The sequence below is a fragment of the Ambystoma mexicanum genome, chromosome 8 (genome assembly GCF_040938575.1).
Source record: "Ambystoma mexicanum isolate Mex_15411 chromosome 8, UKY_AmexF1_1, whole genome shotgun sequence".
Classification (NCBI taxonomy): domain Eukaryota; kingdom Metazoa; phylum Chordata; class Amphibia; order Caudata; family Ambystomatidae; genus Ambystoma; species Ambystoma mexicanum.
In genome coordinates, this window is record NC_090929.1 from 333,966,198 (window position 1) to 333,988,764 (window position 22,567).

The 22,567-nt window shown below is 49.7% G+C and overlaps 1 protein-coding gene across 8 annotated transcripts in view; it reads left to right on the forward strand.

Annotated features, from left to right (window-relative positions):
• The window catches only part of TRAF2 (TNF receptor associated factor 2), a 1,562,837-nt gene that overhangs the window by 926,082 nt on the left and 614,188 nt on the right, over positions 1–22,567 (forward strand). The gene's annotated exons all lie outside the window — the stretch shown is intronic.

Here is a 22,567-nt window from a genome sequence, read left to right on the forward strand (position 1 = left end):
ATATATAAATATAAATATATATATATATCTACGCTTGTGGCAGTACACCCCATTTTGGCATGGCTAGTTTGGCATGGGCCCGTTTGGCACAGCCTTTTAAGTGCTACCAGTCCGGCGCAGGGGTGTTTTGCTGTCTGGAACCCTGGACTGCAGTGCCGTGCGACCACAGCTCTAACCACTAGGTTATTGAGATGTTATTATATTCAAGGGCACCAGTTACTTATATTTACATAGATCATGTAGAACAGGTTGCGCTTATGATGCTTAATATATGTAAACAGTGCATACAAAAATCAATAAGGTCTGTATGGCTTTGCGGTTAACTGTGCAGCCACGCAGCACTATAGGCCAGGGTTCGATATGGCCTTAATTGTATCTTTATTTTTTTAAAAAAAATAATTTTCAAATTGTGATGTTAAAAGAACTAAAATTGCGCTTAACTGGCCATGATGGGCAGGTTGCGCCAAACGGGCTCCTATGGCGAAACATCTGCGCCAAATCGGCCTTGCCGAAATGTCCTGCTTAGATCACATTCTATGCATAGGCCGACATCTAGTGGTAGTCGCAGAGTATTACTTGATTTGTTTTTGAAACTCAAAAAGGGACGTCTACTGGGCCTGTTAGTATTACTATCCCTAGTATGATGTCTGCTCTAACCATGTTCCTTCACGCGTTGAGGTCCCTTAGATTGTTATTTTCTGTCAATGTGGTCGTTTGCTAGTGCAAAGTTCTTTCTGGCTAACGCTTTTGATTAAACAAAGTTCCATTGAACCCCTCTAAAGCAGATTCACAGGTGGGGCAAGCAGTGCTAAAACATCTATTTGCCGCTGTACCTTCTAAGAACCCACTTCCTTCTCCAGATACTGCTTGCTAACCTATGCATAGTGTGTGATCTAAGCAGATCCACAAGTCTCAGAAGGCATACATTTCTCACTGTAATTGTATTTCTGATGTTTGTATCTGCTTTTGTATCTATTTGTATCTGCTTAGATTCACATGCACCGCCCTTCCTCCACTCATGTTTCTTGCTCTATCGCTATTTTCTGCTTTATTACATCTGTACTCATGCTACACTTCATGAAACCTAATGTCAGAAACAAAACACACTGTGGGACCTTGACGCGTGAAGGACAATGGGTACAGTAAACGTTACACTAGGGATAGTATTACCAACACCCCCATTCAACGTCCCTTTTCGAGTTTCAAAAACAAATCATGTAATATTCTGCGACTACCACCAGATGTCGGCCTATGCATAGCATGTGAATCTAAGCAGATACCAGCATCAGAAATACGATTACCATTAGTAATGTATGCTGTACCCACCTGCCTGATTTGTTACATGAAAATGCCCCGCTTAGGGGGATATTGGAGCCCCAGAAAAGGGACTGCTGAATATATGGGCACTTCCCATCATAAGTGTTATATGAATGTTTATCTGCACTCCCTCAGCGGAGAGCAAGGAGCATCTGAACAGCTGATCGGTGCTACGGCATCATCGAAGAGCACTAGATCCACGGCTCCCTTGCTGGTAATGCCCTTCCCTAGAATTGTGCTGTTAATTCATTGTCATTGCACATCTGCACAATTACGGCAGTAATTGCATCAAACTGTCGAAAGAAAACAGAATGCATTTTCAGCTTTTACACGTGCTGCATCCACGTGTTACTATGGCAGATTCGTTTTATGAATTTAGTTGTGGCCTGCCAATATGGCCGCCCCCTTGTGCACCAGTCCCCCTTGTTCTGCCTGGCCTGCTCCCGCTCCCATTGGCTAGTTCTGACAATAGCCATTCGAATCAACTGGGAGGCGGGAGCCAGCCTGTGTATTCTAAGGCCTGTTTTGAAGGCCCTGTCTGTCCCTGTCCTTTGCAGTACATAACCCCGAGCCACAAATTCTGGGTTGCCTTTCATTCTTTATGACGATGCATCACACTTCTACACGCACATCACTGTGGCAGTCCATGACTTTAGGAGCTTGTCCGCCAGATGACTCCAGTATTAACTTCAGCCTCGGCCCCCCTCCGAGAACCATTACGACATCAACAACGAAATGACCTCCTGTACTTCAGTAACCTTGTTTCCTCTGACCTATTGTGACTCGATTACTCTTCTGCAATGTTGCACTGTATCCCTTTTACATATCCAAGCGTATGTGCCGTGTGGGCACTTGGGCTGTGCTTCTCTGCTACCTGAAAGCTTTATGTATTGTACCTCGTTCTGCTTCCTTATCATACCTACACTGTGCTGGTGTTTGTCCGCCTTACCCATAGCCCTCCACCTCTGTGACTATTACCCCTGCCACCACTCAAATTTGGCTATGCTAGGAGATCGGCTATGCTAGGAGATCGACTGGCAGTAGTCTCACTGCGAGCCAATCAGTTACCCTACTCCCTTCCCCTTCGCCCTACTATTCTGATTGGCCTAAGGTTGCACTGTATTGCTCCCCCTACTACACTCCCCTTAGCATGCTTCCCACACACCTTTAAATGTATACTTCATGAGGTGAGGCTTTTCCAAAGTATGTTCCTTAAAATAAGTTGATTTTTACCTTACCTGCAACAGCATATTTTGATTTAGCACCCCAAACCATGTGGTGAGGCTTCTCCAAAGTATGTTTTCTGAAATAAGCTGATTTCTACCTAGATGTAACTGCACATGTTGATGTAGCATCCCGTACCATGAGGCGAGGCTTTCCCAAATGTGTTCTCCTAAATAAGTTGATTTTTACCTTACCTGTAACTGCATATTTTTTTTTTTGTTGAAAATTTGGTTTTATTGGAGTTTTACAATTATGACATAATTCAAAAAATAATGCAAACATTGATATATATCAAATTGAGGTCACAACTTTTCATCCCCCACACCCCACCTCCCACACTCGCCCCCCCTATCCCATGCCATGGTTTAATGGTCGATAACAACAACAGGGTCCAGCACATCATCTGAAGATGCAATGTGCAATGCGAGCATTGGGCTGCTTCCGAAAGAAAGACGGTGCTCAAAAAACAAGGTCCAACATATAAAAGTCACATTTCCTGTAACAATCGATCTCTTCCCACTCCAAGGGGGTTGCCCCGATAGTAATGTTCCCATCAAGAGGACCGTCTGAGCTGATTACTTATGCCTCGGGCTTTTTTCCCATATTTATCAAAAAATGGCAGCCATAGGGCCTCGATGTTAGATTTGGATTCATCGATCAGGTGGGTTAGATACTCCATATCATAGATTGCCCGTGTTTTCGCTACCCACTCCCCTTCCCCAGGAGGTGGGGTGATTTACATTTTTGGGCCCAGCAGCATCTAGCCGCGACTAGCATGACCTGCAACATGTGGTTGTGTTTCACTTTGGGGCCCCCCTCAACCTCAATGCCGAACAACACCAGCCAGGGGGACAGAGTTCTCACCATTCTGTCTACTCCTCTTATCCATGACAGGACCTCACTCCAGTAGGTCTATGCCACCTGGCACTTCCATCACATATGGACATAATCCCCCTTTTCAACGTGACATTTCCAGCAGTGGGGGTTGTAACCTTTTCTCATTCTGGCTATCCTCTGTGGGGGGTAGTGCCATCTGTGTATCAAATTCAGGGCCTGGTGGCGGTATTGGGGTGCAGTTGTGGAACGGTGTGCCTGCCTACAAATCTTGGTTCATCTTTTTTCCGTTATGGGGGTGCCTAAGTCCTTCCCCCATTGTACTTGGGAAGATGGGGGGTCCCGTGGGGTAGAGAACAACAAAAAGCTATAAAGCCGCGATATCACCCCTTTGGTACCTTTGTGTATTATGAGGAATTTCTCAAAATCAGTTAGGTCTCGCCTAAGTGTGTCACCCATCTGCTCTCGGTAAGGGCACCCTTAAGCTGTAGGTATTGAAAGGGGGAGAGGTTAGAGAGGCCCAGGGCGTCCTTCAGGTCACCTAGAGATATAAACACCCCATCCACCCAGAGCTGTCCGGCCCTACAAAGACCCACCTCGTACCATTGCTGGAAGGCTAGTGGTTCGTTGATCCCTTCCCAAAGTGGCGGAGCCCAGATGCAGCTCAAAGGTGAGGGCCACGTTGTGAGCCATCTTAGGTAACCCCCTTCCTTCCAAATAGACCACAGCACTCCCAACATTGGATGTTTTAAAACCCTTCTCGGAATAGATGTCTTGGGGACCCATAGCCACTCGTCCAATGTGACCGGTGAGAAGAGTGTGTTATCCAATGAAACCCATTGTTTTTTTGGGCCAGTCGGCAAATGATCAACAAGGACGCGCAATTGTGACGCCTTATAGTAAGTGTTTAGATCTAGGAAATTAACTCCACCCTCATACTTGGGTCTTGTGAGAGTGTCATAAGCAATCCTGTGGGATTTACCGGCCCATAGATAGCGGAGAAGGGCCCGCTTGATCTCTAGGAGAAATGAGTTTGGTATCTGGTTGGCAGCATTTGAAACAGATATAAGAATTTGGGGAGGATTACCATTTTGATGGAGTTGAGGCGAGCTATCCATGAGAGGCCGGATTTTGACCAGCGTCCCAGGTTGTGTTTGATCGACCTCCATAGGAGTGGGTAGTTTACCTTAAAGAGATCCTCTAGGTGTGATGGAATTTGAATCCCCAGGTGAGAGAGTCCCTCTGTTTGTTTACAGAACGGGAGGTTATCGATGTATTGTGTCTCGGTCTCGTTGAGCTGACCCGCCGGGAAAGCCACTGATTTATCTACGTTGACCTTATTGCCTGCCAGGGAACCATATCGCTCTAGACTATTCAACACCTCTGGGACTGATTGGGATGGTTTAGAGAGGTACAGGAGGACATCGTCGGCAAACAGGGTTATTTTGTAGTCCGTTCCCCCTATTTTAACACCCTGGATCTGATCGTTAGTCCTGATTGCTATAGCCCAAGGTTCCATCACCAAGACGTATATGAGGGGAGACAGTGGGCATCCCTGTCTTGTGCCTCTCTCTAAAGGAAAGGACTCCGACTCTCCTCCATTGACCATCATTTTAGCGGAAGGGCGGGAGTAAAGGGCCGTCATCCATCCCCACCACCTGGGTCCCATCCCCAAGGACGACAGGACCCCCTCCATGAAGGCCCAGCTCACCCTGTCAAACGCCTTCTCCGCGTCTAGAAACAGGAGAAGGGCACTGTCCGATTTCACTCAGTTTGAGCAAGTATGTGCAGGGTATTGCGCATGCTGTCTGCTCCTTGTCTATTTACTACAAAGCCTACCTGATCGGGATGGATCAGTCGTGGGAGACACCTTTCTAGACGTGTCACCAGGATCCTGGCATCTGTGTTCAGGAGCGAGATGGGCCTGTATGAGCCACACTCCGCTGGGTCTCTGCCCGGCTTAGGGATAACTGTGATTATGGCCTGCAGGAATGTCGGTGGAATGGTTTCTAAGGTTTTGATTTGGTTAAATAATTTGGTCAGTGGTTGGGTTAGTTCGGACTGGAATTGTTTATTGAAATCCACTGTGTACTCATCTTCCCCCGTGGTCTTGCCTATTTTAAGCTTTTTGATGGCCTCTTCCACCTTCTCCTCTGTTATCTCCTTGTCTAGTGTCTCCCTCTCTAAGTCTGTGAGCTTGGGTAGGGGGTAGTCTTCAAGATATTTTCGAATTTCATCCAGTGATTCACCCTCTTGTTTAGTGTAGAGGGACCTATAGAAGGCCGTGAATGATTCGGCTATGTGTTCAATTTTTATCTGGGTGTTACCCGCCCCGTCCTTTTCTATGTGTCTGCCCGCCCTGTTTCCCCTCAGCCTATGTGCCAGAAGAGTGCCAACCCTGTCGCCCCTCTCGTAGTATCTCTGCTTCGTGTATCTCATTTTTTTAACTACCTCTCCAATCAGGATTGTATGCAGGGCTCGTCTCTTCTCTCTCATTTCACTCAGGAGGTTTTCGCGGTCTATGTTTCCCTTGGTGAGCTGTGCCCTCATGGCCCCCAGGTCTTCCTGGATTCTGGATTCTATCAGGGCCCTCTCTCGCTTCTTGCTCGAACCTTCTGCGATGAGGAGACCCCTGAAGGTGGCCTTCGCTGCCTCCCAAACTGTAACCATTGGGACTTCCCCTGTGTCATTTGATAAGAAGAAGGCTTCTATTTCGTTCCTAAGGAATTCCCTAAACACCTAGTCCCTCATGAGGGTATCGTTACAGCGCCACCTACGTGATTTCACGGTGACTTGCAGCCGCCATTCCATAACGAGGAGTTCATGATCTGACCAGGTCACAGATTCAACAGTGGGGTTTCCAACCTCTCCCCCTCCCCCTCCCTCTTCCGACACCAGCAGCAAATCAATTCTGGTATATGTTTGGTGGGGAGGGGAGAAGAACGTGTAACCCCCAGGGGTTTGCCAGCATTTGCGCCATACGTCAACCCAGTAGTACTCTTGTAGGAGGTCCCTCAGGGCGAGATTGTCTTTTGTGGGGGCTTTTGGTCCCGTCCCTTTGGCCGACCACCAGTCAAGATGGGGGTCTGTAATGAGATTGAAGTCTCTGCCCAGGATTGTGGCTCCCTCGGCCCACTCATCCATGAACCCAAGAACCTTGTGGATAAACTTGACTTGGCCGGCGTTGGGCTCGTACAGGCTGGCTAGTGTGACTCGTGTGCCCTGGGCTGACCCCTTGATCGCAAGAAATCTACCTCCAAAGCCCCTTTTTGTCTCTACATCAGTGAGATGCAGCGATTTACCCAAGAGGATACCCACTCCATCCTTCTTTGAGGATTTGTGCGAGGCCCAGAAGTTTCTGCCTATCTCCTCTTTCCTTTGATCGTTGACTCGGCCCCCCTTCTATAGTGGGTTTCTTGTAGGAAGAGGGCCAGTAATTTCTGTTTGCGGAATAAGTTACTTGTGAGAGACCGCTTGTTTTGCGAGTTGAGACCTTTCACGTTGAGCATACCTATCCGACCTTCAACCATGGTCGTCGCTATCCTTGCCCTGTGAAGCCTCAGTGAGTGCCCCCGTTATCATCCGTAGACTTGAACCCCAGAACCATGGCATGGCGTTCCCTATTTCTTTCCCCTCCCTCCTCCCTGGTTCCCCATTTCCCTTACCCATTTTGATAGGCGTCCGTCTCCATCGCCCGACATACGTCGGGTTTAGTCAACGAACCACCAGGGCCGCTGCCCGAGCCCCGAGAGAGAAATAGTGTGGATCGTACCCTCCAGGTTATACCTATAGGAACATTTTACAGGTTTAGTCGGAGTCCAATCCTTCTACAAGACCTCCCCCGCCCCAGCCCCCTCTACTCCCGCTGCATGTCTTGTGTCTCATAGGGGCTGGGTCCAACAGTGAACTAGCTCCCAGTGTGAATCGGGGGGGGTTTTCGAAGGTCTCGGGGGACGCACCTGGCCACCTTCTGACAACCGAGAACACCACCACTCCGTGTTTCAGATAGGTGGGACCCGAAACCTTCAACCATCAATTTCGGCATAAGCCTCGCCAACCGTGCAACATCACAATACAACATAACACGCCCCCAAACATGGAGGGGCCCATGAGGGCCCTGGGGGCAAATGCAATACAATACAATAACATCACATTTCTTAACTTTCTCCCCTTCCCTCTTAATCATTTGGATCCATCGCGCGGGCCTTGACATCAACAAAAGTGGAACAAATGTTTCTCCTCAATTCGCCACCCCAACGGCCACGGAGGGCGAGTGAGCGAATGAACCACATCAGATCGGCACTGCGTTCCTTTTAACTTCTCCTCTGTCCGATAATCATGCAGGTCCTCCACGTCCCTCCGAGGGGTGCCCGGTTTTTCTGAATTTCCGGGTGCCCTTCACTTTGTGTTTCCCCTGGCTGAGGTCAGGGCCCCATGGGGCACGGCTCAGGCCTCTGTCGGATCCGATGTTCTCCCCCGAGGGCCCGGGGGGGACCCCGATCAGTTCGTCAATGCCTCTCTGGATGTCCTCTTCTGTAACGAGCTGAAAGTTTTCCCCTTGCCATTCAAAGGATAGGTAGAATGGGTGTCCCCAGTGGTACCGGACCCCCTTCTCCTGCAGCCACCTAGTGATCGGACCGCATTTTTTCCTCCTTTGTAGCGTGAGGGCGGATAGGTCCTGGTAGATTGCCACCCTGGAGTTGTCGTATTGTATCTCTCTTAGGGTTCTAGCTCTTTAAAGTATTTTTGCTTTGTCTCTGTAATAGTGGAACTTCGCAAGCACGGAGCGTGGGCCCCTACCGCCTCCGCCAGCTTGATGGACCCTATCAATCAGGATGGTTTCCCCGGGGTCAGTTCCCAAGACAATCCTAATGATCTCCTGCGTTTTGCCCTCCAGGCCGGTCTGGCTCTCCCCCTCCACCTCCGTCAGGCCGAAGAATCGCAGGTTACATCTCCGTTCACGATTTTCCATGTCATCCACTTTGAGGCGGAGTTCCCCCTCGCGCCGCTGCGTCTCTTTAAACCTTGCCTCCATCTGAGCCTCCAAGAAGTCGGTGGACGCCTATTCTCTACCCCCTCCATTCTGTCCTCCAGCTTGGAGACCTTGGCGGTGAGGTCGGCCAGCTTGGCTCCCATATCCGTTCTCATCCCCCTGATTTCATCTAGGATTGTCTGGATATTGTTCTGCATTGTGTTCATGTCGGGGTTTGGCGTAGGTGGGGAGTTGATCTCCATCTCTTGTTTTCGGGGAGTGAATTGGTATCCTGCCAGGGCTTCTTTCCAACTCATGGGGGTGTCTCCACCTCTAGATCTTCAATGTTCCTCGAGGTCTCCCCCCGGGGCTCGGGGAGACGGTCCCCCCGGTTCCATACCAACTCCAATGAGGTGTGGTGGTTAGGACGGGCGGGTCGGGCCCCAACCCCCCGACAGCCAGTACTCACAGTTGCTCCGACGTGGGGCCGGTGGGTGCGTTCAAAGGTCACCAGGGTGGTAGTCGCTGTGGATGGCAAGTACTAGGCCCCTAAATAGGGTGGCGAACCCCACGATGGGCCCGGCACTTCGCAGAGGGGCCCAGGTGCGCTCCCGCGTCGGCCCGGGCCTGTTAGGTGTAGGCCTCTGAGGGTTGTGTCGCAGCAGCAGCCGGGGGGAGTCCTTATGGTAGTTGTTGCAAAGATGTTCCCCACCGCCGAGGGGGCGAGGAGAGGAAGGGGCCCGGGCGAGCTCCCGCGACGGCCCGGGTCGAGATACACAGACGTGTGTGTGGCAGTCCGGGGTCTGGCCGCGGAGATCCGGGGCGTACTGTCCAAAACTACCGCAGCGGGAGCTGAAGGTGGGCTCGTTGGACGAGGGTTCCGGTCTCCGAGGGGCTCCCACGGGCTTTCAGCGATGCCGGCAGAGGCGCATGTGTCGATTCCTCAGATTGATCCCGGCGCAGCGCCCATCCGCGGAGAGGAGGGGCCCGGCCACGGAGCTTCACCTCGTGCGCGGCACGGGCCTGGAGGAGGGAGGGGGAGCACGAAGCTCCAAGTCAAATATCTCGGGGACCCGGGCACCCCCAGTGCTCGGGAAGGTATCGCCGGAGTCCCCAGGAGTTCCCCCACCTGGATTCAGCATTTGTAGGAGGATAACGTTCCTTTTATCGCAGTTTACTCCACAAATCTCTCAGGGCTTCAGGGGAGCCGAACGATCAGGCAGCCATTACGCCTGCGCCCCCTGGTGGCCTCCTAACTGCATAATTTGATGTAGCACCCGTACCATGTGGTGAGGCTTTTCTGAAGTATGTTCACTAAAATAAGTTCATTTTTATCTACCTCTAACTGCACATTGTGATGTATCATGCTAAGACTGTAACCTGTTACCATTCCAAGAATCAAATGTAAACAACTTCCTAAGTTAAAAGCGCCTTGATACCTCTGGGTTTTGTGCGCTATACAAGTGACAAAATAAATAATCAGAGAGGCACTGCTCCACCTCACTGATGAGGTCCAACAAGGCTGAAACACGTGTCTGGGGTTGCTATTGGTGCTCTTGTTCACTGGAGGTTTGCCTGGCATTCCGGTGCTGGACTGCCCCTGTGGGCGGGACAAAGACTGATATGCAAATGGATATTCCTCCTTTGTGAAAAGTACAGTGAGCAAAAAGCAACGGCTGTGAACTCTCAAAGTGGGAAAAAACCCACAGAACAGGTTATCATGCCATGTTCTTTCTAGAGAGGGGTGCCTGCTACCTTTTTTGTATAAATAAAAAATGAAACCACACCTCGGGTACAACAGAGCTGGCTGTTCTGAGTGTCAAGTAATATTTATTGCAAGGCATGCTTTAACCTTGTGTTTTCAGTATTTGAATAATTGACCTAAAAACATTTGATTGAATATTGCTTACCTTTTTTTCAGTCAAATTTAATTAAATATATATATGGGGTAGGTAAGGGTATAGATTAGTTTGAGGGGAAGTGGGGGAGGGTTTACGAGGGATCTCCCCCTGCATTTTAGACCAAAAAAAGGTCAAATAAATGTGATCAAATGTGATTAGGTCCAATGTTTTAGGTCATAGAGACCCAAGCCGTGTTTTCTAAACATTGAATTGTGAGTAATAGGCTCAGCAATTCATTAGACCAACAGTTAGCTGGCAGGTTTGTTCCAGGAATTAATTTAGAAATTTGAAGGATCTGAAAGGTAATAATATCACAGTGGGCAGTAGCAGGCACCAACAAGGTATTCAAAGAAGCAACTTATAGTGGGACATCACTGGGCACATTTAGAAGGCTGTTAGGAATTAAGAGGTATGATGGAGCCTCTCCCACCCTAGTTGAACTTTATTTGTTTTATAATGTGCCACATACTAGAACAATATTTCTGAACACTGAGGGGGTAAAAAAAAAAAGAGACACAGTAGAGGAAATTTTTAATCTAGTGCACCCAGGTGGTTAAGATAGAGGCTCCCTGCGACCGGCAAAGCATGTTAATACACAGAATAAAATAATGCCACAATAATTGAGGCGGCTGTTGCAGGGTTCCACTTGGTTTTACCAGTAGAGCTAGAATTGCTGGGTTTATACATTCGCTTTGTTAAAGACAGAATGTTTTTGGGCAGTGTCCTTGTAGAGAGTCAGTCGAGTGCTGAAAGCTTGACGAAAGAGCAAGGTTTTCAAGCACTTGCGAAATGCGGTCCTGTTCCTGCTTGAGGTTGAAACAGAGGCTATTCCAAAGTTATGCCCCGTTAACTGCTCAGCCTCTCCCTCCTGCCTTTTAAAGTCTAAACTTCGACAACTTTTCTTGGGTGGCTGAACCAGAGGTGTCTTTTTGGTTCTTAATTGACCAATTTCTTGGTGAGCTATTTATGGCCTTGGCAGAGTGTGGCTTTGTGAATGATGCAAAGAAATTTTGTGTTTTATGGGGAGCTTAGAAATGCGAGGTAGGAAGGATGCACTTGTTGATTTCTAGCTTTAAATGTATGATCTGTATTTTTCTCTACCCCCTTTGGCCAGGGTCGGACTGGGACAAGAAACAGGCCCGGACACCCCAAAAAAAGTGGCCCATCCCTCGCCTCAAAAAAGTGGCCCACCCCTCGCATCAAAAATAGTGGCCCTCAAACCATCACCTGTGAATCGCGTCAATTCACGACTCTACAGAAAATGCTACTTATGGAGGGTTCATGTGTCTGTTACATTACAACACAACTCATAAAATAACATAACTTTGCATGCAAGAATGGATCACCATATGTATCATTAATATCTGTGTGTATATATCCATTTTGTCAAATTACTGTGAATGCAAGCAGACATCCAAGGCCAAATGATAATATGTTATTGTATAGCACTTACACTTAAGATCTTTTTTATAGAACAAATGTGCATACAATATCACCCAACCTGTGTTGGTACTCATTTATCGACCTCAGAAGGATGAAAGGCTGAGATGGCCTTGCTGGGGATTTGAAGCTGCAACCTGAAGATCACGCACACACATCACAGCAGCGAGCACTCAACCCACTGAGCTATCCTATCAGCTATAGTAAAATTAGCAATTATTACGTAGTGGATACAATTAAACTGGTAACTGAGATTAAACAGCAGACCAGTTAAGTTCTGTTTGGCACGCCCTCTGCCAAACCTTTGTCAAATACCAACGTGTCCCAGCACCCCCACTCCATCCCAGCTGGAAGGGTCAGCATTTCATCAGTTCTGCGTTTACCTTCTGCTTGCACTGCGCATGACGCACGCTTATCTGCTTCCACTTGGAGGCACAGCATTATTTGCACCAAGAGTACACATGCACTAAGGATCTGGGTAGGGATTTGAATTAATTGCCAGTTGTGAGCGCTTTAAAAATGCAAAATAAATACAAAAAATAATAAATAAAGCATGAGTTACTGCACCAAAAGACGCCTTCCCTGTGTTCCACATTTCCTGCAGTAGCAGAAAGTTTGGTGCTGTGTCGGCCGGGCAAGACCGAGAGGGCTGTAGCGGCAGAAGGAATCCGGATGGATCCCAAACTGTGGGCTACTGATGTGGGCTTGTATGAATTCGTTGCCCTGGTGTAATGGTTGTGCCACTGGTTTTTGCCCTTGGCACCCTATTTTAATTGTGTGCCCCAACACTTCACGTCCAATCACACTCTTCGAAGAACAACTACTGCACCTCACAGAGTAACGTCAGACCCCTCCCTCCAGACAACGACTATACAGCCAACGTACACATCACTGCCTGTCCCTGGCCCCTTTCGGGATACCAATGCCCCTATGCCCTCGACAAAGACACTGTGGGGTGCTTCCGAACTGCACACAGTCAGCAACAAAGGCTAGCTATCATTCGGGGTCAGACTGGGCCATGCAATTGTCTCAGGCACCAAAGAAAAAGTGGCCCGCAGTTGCAAATGGCTTTTCATTCCTTTTGTGATACTGTTTGAATAGTACCAAAGGGGAACTTTTTGATAAAGTGACATGCAAATTGTACATTTTAAAGAATATTTATTCAGCAACACTGGTCAAAACTACTAGTCGCAGTGTGAATTAACTCATCAAACTGGCCCACATGGGCCAATAAGGATCCCATTTTGGCCAAAAAACAGGCCCACACCAGCATTTTGTGTTTTTGGTTGGCCCTGGACCTATTGTCCTACAGGCCAGTCCGAGGCTGCTCCCAGGTTGGGTGATATTGTATGTAAATATGTGCTCTGTAAAGCACTTTGGATTAAGGCGCTATATAAATAACACATCATTATCATAATAGGAAGCCTGTTCTGTGTTATGCCACGGAATCAGCTTTGTGCATTTCGCACATGGCCAATTATCGTCTAAAAAATCTATGAACGAATAAAGCCGTTGTTAGGAATAGGGCGGCAGTCTTTTTACTATTTCTAAATCATGAAGCTGCGGCCAAGATTTAGCGCGAAGAGAGAGACACCTGCGGCAGGTAAGTGAGCGTATGTGTCTGAGGGAATGATCTGCAGGGGTGTGAGGGACTGGTGGAGGTGGTGTGGGGGCAGGGACTGTGATGGGCGAATTCGGTGTCCACGGCACCAGCCAAAACAAAACACATGGAAGACTGCAGGAGAGGCACAGGAAACAGGAATGGATGTGGGTTTATACTGACTGATACATCCCGCATTACTTGCCTGCTAATGGTATTCTGCAACTCCCCAGGTGGTAATTAACTGATAATGGCATTCCAGGTGGGCTGTACAGGTGTAATGGCCCAGCGAGTGACCTTAGGTAACAACCGTTGGCACACTGTTATCAGACAGTGCAGCCTACCTAGAAGGACCTGATCACAATTAAAGGCCACAATGTTGTGGCTGAAATGAGAAGAAAAGAAAAAAGAAAGCTCATGGAGAGTCTGAGTGGGTATGGTCTAACCTCAAGCACCCCTAATTCCAAACCTGCCAGAGCGCCTAGAGACCGTACGAATGGCAACAGAGCGCTGTGCCCAACAGAACATCTGCTGGGTGAGCGTTTATGCACTTGCGTACCACGGCCATTTGCATAGCTCCCCTCCCCATGTGCCAGGTAAAGGTAGAAGCCACCGTGTTTACCTGTGCTGGGGGGACACTTCCAACAAACAAAATGGCAATGGCCACAGAAGGGGGGGCGACTTTCGTTCTATTTTAGAAACTTTGGGCCCGTTTGTGTTAGTTTACCAGTTGCCCCCGTCCAGAGATAAGGATGTTAACTGGACTGTGGCAAATGCACTTCTGACACGAAGCAGGCAACTGCCTGTTCATGTTTTACTAGGCCTGGGTGAAATGCTTCCCAATCTACAATCGCCCCAGTCACCCAGGCAGTCTAAAGTAATTTAAACCAACACATCATGGCGTCCTGCCCATCGGTTGCAACTTGCAAATGGCTTTTACTGGACGCTGTTGCTCCTCCGTGTGTGTTTTGTGGTCATTGAATTGGTTAGGTGCAGACGGTGGGTGGGAAGTTGAAGTGGGGGAGGCAAACTTTCCCGATTACATTACATCAACTAACAGGAAAAGGCAATACACAAGACACACAAGTGACATCTTCTCTACAGAAGCCACGTTTACGCGGACCTAGTGGACAGACACACACCCTCTATCACTGTTTCACAGGAACTTGCAACCAAACGTAACAATGGATTTTTTTCTTCACCAATGTTTAGTCAATCTCAGTTCATAAAATGCATTGCCAAGTCATCTCATGTTTTTACCAGCGTGGTGTGTGTGGATATCATTTATTAAACCCAGGGATGTCATTTCCAACAGACATGAAAGGATACAGTGCAGGTGGGGGGAGGGGCTTTGCATAGTGCCTTTTCAAGATGCAATGGCCGGATGAATAAAGTGAGCCGGGTGATCTTGGGGCACATGTAAAATGAGGCACATAGACCAAGGACAAGGGACAGTGTATATACAGTATAAAACGTAATCTATGCAAACCAGCAGGGCCCCAAGCTAGTGTTTAGAGGCCCTTGTAACCCACTGAGTTTGCATTTGCTATTTTGAAAGTACCTGGACTAGAGAACTACAAACACAAGACAACATTTAAAAAAAAAGAATTGGTACTACAGAAGCTACTCACTCCTTACTTGGGCTCTGATCTGAGAACATAGCAAAAGTACTCCCATCTATTGCTTGGTTATTTATTTATTTATGTGACAATTTTTGCAAGCGCACAAAGCCCATGGGCATTTAGGCGCTATATGGCTCAGAAAAAGATGGAATGAGCCAGAGGGATAGGGCATTAGTTAAAAAGATGGGTTTTGGGTTTATGTCAGTGCTGGCTAAGACCATGCATGCCATGTGAAAGGGGGGGGGGGTGACATCCATGGGGGGAACCCGAATCACCAGAGCGGTCCGGACTAAAAAAAGTGCACATTGGGCTGCGACACAACACACTTGGCAAAAGCGACCTACCATCAGGAGTTCAGGAACGTCCACCATCAGAACTAACCCCGCCGCGTCCGCGAAAACTTACTGAGCTAGCTGGTGGTGCCACTGGGTACCCCTGCAGCTCACCAGGAATTGGAGGTCCGGACTGCAGGTTAAATGGTGCAAATACCTGGGCATGTGACAGCAGGACACAGCTAAGGCCCATCTGTACACAAGTCCAAACTGTTGAATGTGCCAATGTTTGTTTTTAACAGTAATTCAGTGCATGGAATGGATGAGAGGACACACATTACTTGCAAATGAAGTGGCTGAAGACATAACTGGTTAAGAGTTTTTTGGCATCAGGAGCACATCTAAAACTGAAATTAAGCCAATAACTTTCAGACGACTGCTTAGCAATAGCACTTGTGTGGACTAGAGTTTTATGTTACTGCTTGAAAGAGCAAGCTGAAATGGATGCCCTGGGGAGGGGCAGGTGGCGGGTGTGAACGGCTATAGTGTTAGCATGGCACCGGGCAGTCAATGGGTGGGTAAATATCTAAACGCCTTCTCACATGCCATCTCCCTCATAGCTGTACTCTCATGTGACATTTTGGGTTTATAAGTGACACTGACTTAAGCACCATCTAATAGCCAAAACTAAGAAATGGCTCATGTTGCGACAGTTCCTGAAGCCTGTGAGGAAAAAGGCTTGCTGCAGTGAACTCCTGCATAGGACGTGTTCAAAGGGAGCCCCCAGGATCCTCGCGGAGCGCAGTAGCAAACTCAGCGCCTCGAGTGACTAGTGCTGAGGCTGTGAGCTGCATCCAGAGAGGGCACGGGAAAGTATAAAGAGTCTAGACTCACTTTTTTGTTGCGTCTCTTCTGTGTTTTTACCAAACCATTTTTACAGTGCTTCTTTTGCTGTTTTTTGCTGCAAAATTTAGGGGGCAACGAGATCCCCGCGCTCCACCCATCCAATATTGCCTCACCAAAACTCACCATCTTTCTGTACGCACTTGCTGCAAATGTGCACATTAATTCAAAACACGGGTTTCACTGTGCCATGCAGTCGGATCTGAGTGTCACCCACTGACCCTGTCGCAGGAGGCCCAGCACATTTTTGTGCTCTATATAAACACATTACATACATTAAAGAAAAATTCAGAGCGTGCAAGTGCACACATGGAAAGGGTATTGCTGTGAGGGCCGGGGCCAGGAAACAACCTCAGCAGTTTTGACCTGCTGAAAATAGAAGCGCTCGGGCTCGACAGAGGCATTTCTATTGTTTGCTTACAAACGGTATTCACAGTCACTCGCCGCAAATGGGTTCTTTGACCCCCTGTGGACCCTGCCTCATCCTGCATTTGCCAAACCCCTACGAGAATAGTACGAGTTCTTACCTCAGTGGCATACTGGCTGGCTGTTGGCTGGCTGGCTACTGTGCTGTCTGTGGCCTGGGTGGCACTGGGCACTGTCTGCTGGCTGCCTCGCCTGCTGCCTGGTGGTGGTGGTCCAGACCTCCTGTGGCTGTGTGTGTGGGCATTGGGCACTAGTGGCACTGGGCTGGCAGCCTCCAAGTTGGTGAGGTCCACTGGTGTGCTTGAGTTGCACTGGGGCTCAGCTCAGCTGGTGCCTGGTGGCACTGGTGGCTCTCTCTCAGTCTCTGCCCGGCGAGTGCTGTGTCAGTGTGACTGCATTGTGCCCAAATAAATCATGCCAAGCCCAGGGCCAGGGTGGGTCAGAGGCCCAGGGCCAAGGCAATTAGCAAAGAAATAGCAGCATACTGTCAATTGGCGGCCGGCACAGTCTATTGGGCGGGCCCAGCTGAATTTTCATTGGCTTGTTTGTTCCGCGATGCTGGCGGCCCAGGGCCTCAGCCCCCAGGCACAACTGAAGTTGATTCAACTTTGCAAAGAAGTGCAATGTGTTGTCACTTCCTGCAAAGTTGAAGCAACTAGTGTGAAATGTGTCTGTTCTGGCAGTGTCGGCCCCAGCTCTCAGCCCTGCAGGCAGGCTGCCCTGCCCCCCACAGGGTCAGCCCGGTCAGGACTCGGAGGGAGGCAGGTGTTACAATTGCTTTAGTGTTGTTTGCAATTGCTTCAGCCTGCCTCCCTCCCATAGATCAAAGGCGGCACGGCACCGGCCCCTGCAGTGGCGGGCGGGGCGGCCAGCACGGCGGCCGGCCGTGGCCCAATGACCGTGATGAATTTAATTATGCTATGCCCAGCATCTGCATGCATCATAAATTATGATGCATGCATGATGCAGATGCAATCATCAAAGCAAGGTAACGTAACAAAATCTAATGTTACCTTGCTATGATGATTGTGTGCAGAGTAGACTGCAGACAGTGCAGCCGGCGGCGCCTCCCTCCTGGCTCCCTGCCCTGCTGCCCAGCCCAGGCGGCGCAGGCGGCCCAGCCAACCCCGTCCCCCCCCACTCCCCCATCTGACTTTCCAGCCGGTGGCCTGCTGTGAACCACAGTACTCGCGACTCGCAAGCTGCTGCTCCATGGCGCTGCCGCGTGCACACACACACACACTAGGCCTGCCAATAAATTACATTGTAATTTTTTTTTAAAAAACGGCCCAGAGGTGGCTGCCGGAAAACCGGCCCCAGGGGACCCCAAAGTTGTTCGGCCACGGGCCGAAAGACCGAAAGGGCCAGTCCAACCCTGCCTTTGGCCTTTTCTTCACCAAAGCAGTCAACATGGTTTAGCTGTAAACTGGGTGCCAAGAGTTGTTTTGTGGTATCTATACACAATGTGCCTTTTTAACAGAATTAAACACAACCTCCTCTCCCAACGTCTTCAGATTTTCTCCACTATGAGTAATCAGGAAATTGCAAACAGGGGTGATATTTGCCCCTTACTCCTCCCAACTCTTTCTGCCCTTTGACACAGTGAAATACACGGCCATGCTCACCACATTCTCCTCCTGCCTGGGTGTCTTACACTGTGCTCAGTTGTTTTTTCTTTCCTCTCAAATAGACATCGAAGTGTGGCCATTAAGTGTGCAGTCGGGAGTTTGAAGGTGTTTTGCTGCTCTGTTGGTTTCTGTCTTCGCTCTCTACTGGGGACTGTACTTTGCCCCACCTCCATCTTCGTAAAAAAACAGGTCTTGGGTGCCATTAAGTGTGCAGTCGGCAGTCATCAGAAGGCAGAGCTGCTGGCTGATACCTTACGATCTCCTTAGGCAGACAAACTGCTGACTGACACTATGTGCGTACAGAGCCTTAAATGTTTCGTCTGCTCGTTTGGTGGGCTGTATTAAGCTTTGACTGTGTAAACTTGGTAATACTGAACAAAGACCACTACCAAGCTTCCTTTTTCATCTAGGCATATTTTTCGTCTTGCCCAAAAGTTTATTTTCATACCAGTATCTTTCGCCGGGTGATTGTGGGGCATGGCCCTTTGAGCCCGACAATTTAGTTAAAGTAAAACTACAAATAATTTAATGCACATTGAAACTTTGATATAGTATCGCCGCTGGGTGACTGTACTGTTTGCTGCTTGTCCCTTTGAGCCTAGTGTTCACTGGCTTTCATATCGTGTGCTCTTACCTTGGACCGGCCACAACACCACTGAGAAGAGGAAGAAAATTAGGAACATAAGCACTGTTTTTACCCTGTTGGAGCCTGAAACGCGACACTCTTGTGCTATATATTAGGCTACATCCCCTGGGTTCTTAAATATGCGTCACAGATCGGTTTTACAAATGTTTTACCAAACCGTAGAACAACACTTCGAAGTGCGACTGCCTCAAAGCGTGAATCAAACCAAGTACGTTTTGTCCCATTGGGGAAAAAAAATGCACGATTCAGATGAAACACTTTATAAAATCAACCAGACACACACTGACATTAGACTTTCTCCATGCAGGAAAAATTAAAGGTGATGATGTCACAATTGTGACTATGGTTGAAGATAGGGCAGACCTCTGACGCACCATAGACAACAACTCATTATTGAAATTATGCGTTGGACTGAGGGGCGCCTCTTTGGGCGCAGAAAAGGGGTGCCATGCCCAAAATTGTGAAGACAACGTCATTGACATAGAAATATCGAACCTACCCGACGAAACTGCCAGAACATTGCTCTCTTACTCCTGATTACTCCTACGTCCTGTCCCCTTTCCTCCATACTTATGGGACATCTCTCCGTCCTGTGGGACGGGACCGCAGCACTTTGTAAAAAGCATCAACATTTTTTTCAAAAATGTGTCCCTCCTCTCTTTGCTGCGCGGGGCCCGGCATGCGGCCGTAACCCCGCCCACCTTGGCTCCGCCCTGCGCATCGCCCATCGGTTCTTTTCTACCCACGATCGGGGCCGGACGCACTTGCATCCTCGGAACAGTTTCTTCCCTGTTTTCCTCTCTGGCTCTCACTAGCGTTCGTTTAATAGTCTGTCTATGTCTTTTAAACTAGATTTTCCAGACTGTTCATCGTGTCACCGTCGCTTCGCGAGGGCGGATCCCCATCCTCTTTGCTTAGAGTGTTTGGGTCCGGAACACTGTTGGGACTCCTGTTTTTACTGCGACTCCCTTTCGGTCCGGGCACTTCAACGTCGGTTGGAGCGGTGGGAGGAGGTGTTCGGACGAATTCCTCCTTCTCATTTTCAGGCGTTCATCGACGAGAAGAAGAAACGCCCGATAAGTTCTTTACTTTTCAGAGCACCCCGGCAGGGGGATACCTTCCCGGGTTCCTCTCGGGCCGGGAGGGGCGTTGATCGCTCTGTTACCGGGGTTCGCCCTGAGGTGCCTGTCGGGCCTAATAATTCTACCAGAGTTTTCTCCGAGAGTCTCCGTAAGGGGCCTGTGTTCACAGGAGTACGCTCCGAGGCCCCTCTTGTGGGGGCTGTTGTACTGAGTCGTGGGGTACCGAGCTTGCTCTGAGGCCACTCTTTCGGCTTCCCTTAAAAACAAAACCGGGGTGCGCCCCAAGACCTTGGCTGGGCTTGAAGTTACCGAACGGATATTCGAGGCCCGTGCCGATAAGGCTTCTACCGGGCCTGGGTCCGAGGTCCCTCGTACAGAGGCTAAGGCTACCAACAGTTCTGAGGGGCCGGGCAAGGCCCTGTCGGTGAAAGCGGTTGCTCACCGTTCCCGCTCTTGTGGTGATACCAGATCTGTTGAGGGGGCAAAGAAGAAAGTTTCTTCTTTTACCGGCAGTGCCGAGGCCCTTCCTTCGAAGGCTCAGTTGGCGGTTGGTATGTCGCAGAAACATTGCAGGCCTCATAGTACCGGCTCTGCCGAGGTTCCTTACGTTAAGGCTAAAATTAAGACCCCGGACCCATCAACGGGGACCCCTGCCTCACTTCCTCACGTGCCGCAGTTCCCCTCAGATGAGGACAAAATGGCAGCTGTTCCCGCCACGACCACGGCGGCCATTTTAGGTACTACCCCTACAACTATGCCATCGGCCCCTGGTGTAGGGTTCGGTCCTTTGGGTGAACCTAAGGTCCCTTGTGCGCCTCCTTACTGGTCGGTTTATGATTGGAAGCCTGGATGCCTCTTCCGCACAATGTTTCGTTGCCCGCAGGGGCGGCTCCCTTGATTTATGTGGATACGTCGGTGGAGGGGCCAGTGTGGCACCCTTCCCCGTTACGTCCCTGGATTTGTCCACCTCATGAGAGGCCTCCTCAGGTTCCAAAACAATCTCCTGAGGACGCCTTTTTCGGTAATTTTCAAGCGCTAATGCGCACCGACCCCATGAGGGAATATTTCAAAGGGCTTTTCAAGGAGATATGTCTACCTGCGCCTCCGGCCCCACCGGTTCCTCTGGTGGTCCCGCCGGCGCCTCCCTTGCCCGTGGTGCCTCCCCCCGCGCTTCTGCCTTTGCCACCATTGTCCCCAGTGGACAAGGCAGTGCCTGACACGGCTCAGCAGGATCCTGACCTGTCAGATGACCCTCAAGGGGATCAGGACAACAAGGACCTTCCCCGCTCTATCAGAGCTTTCCATGACCAGGTGCTGGACATGATGAGTTTCTTAGATGTGCCGGTGCCTGAGGCACCCGCTCCGCAGGAGGGCGTGCTTTCTGGGGCGTTCACCTTGTCTCCCTTGGAGCGTACCTGCCTGTTCTTGCAGAAGGACGTTCTGGCCGAGGTCCGAAGATTTTGGGAAAAGCCACACTCGGGACTTTTTGTCAATAAAAAGATTGACGCGAGGTACAGGCTGCATTCTTCAGAAGAAGTGGCCTTGTCGTCTTGTCCGCCTCCCTCCTCCTCAGTGGTGGCTGCAGCTACGTTGCAATCCAGACCTGCAGCATCCTCCTCCGCGACGGCTACTCAAATCTTGGGAAAGGAGGACAAGCTCCTGGACTCCCTAGGGAGGAAAATCTTTGCCAGTTCGGCCTTACAGCTCAGGCAGGCCAAATCAGAATTGATTTTGGCGGGAGCCAACATGCGGATGTGGAGAGGTCTGAGCACATTCCGGTCGAGAAGTTGGAAGATTTCAGAGGGGGCCTTTCCGATGCCAGGGTCTTGGCCCAGGATCTCCTGGAGGCTGCGGCTCATCACGTAGACACCTCGGCTCGGGGCCTGATGCTTGGGGTTGATACCTTGCGGCAAGCGTGGCTGCATGCCACTAAGTTTTCGAAGGAAGTGCAAGACAAGGTTCTGGAGCTTCCATTCGATGGTAAGGAGCTTTTTCACTCTTCTACTGATGTAGAGCTCACCAAAACGCAGACGGCTAAATCATTGTCTGTTCTGGTTAAAGCTCCTTTCAAATCCCAAAGACCGCTGTCAAGTCGACCTTCCTCTGGTTTTTAGGGGCTTCCTCGACCGCAAATCTCACAGAGTGGATACTCCTGCGGGGAATAACCGCTGTAGACAACAGCGTACGCGGTTTTTCTCCAGCTCCTCAGCCTCCTCATCAGGTTCAGGTGGCACCGCCACCGATAAGCATGCCAAATGAAGGTTTTCCGCGCTCGCACGAGACCCCGGTGGGAGGACGCATTGTGTCTCATTGGGAGGCGTGGCAGACCATCACAGAAGACAGATGGGTCTGGTCAGTCGCTCGAGCGGGCTTCCGCTTACCTTTACCCCCTACCCCACCCCTCAATCCTCCTTTTCAGCTGTCGGGCTCACCCTCCCTCAAGGCTGAGGTTCAGAAATTTCTGCACCTCAGAGCTGTGGAACCCATTCCCCTTGGGGAGCGAGGGGAGGATTTTTACTCCCAGCTGTTTGCGGTTCCCAAACCCAACCAGGCTGGCCTGCGCACCATCCTAGACCTTTCCCAGTTCAATCTTTTCATACCCCAAGAGAAATTCGAGATGATCACACCCGGCCAGATTCGCTCCTCTTTGCAGATGGACGATTGGCTCAGCGCGGTGGATCTTCAGGATGCGTACATGCA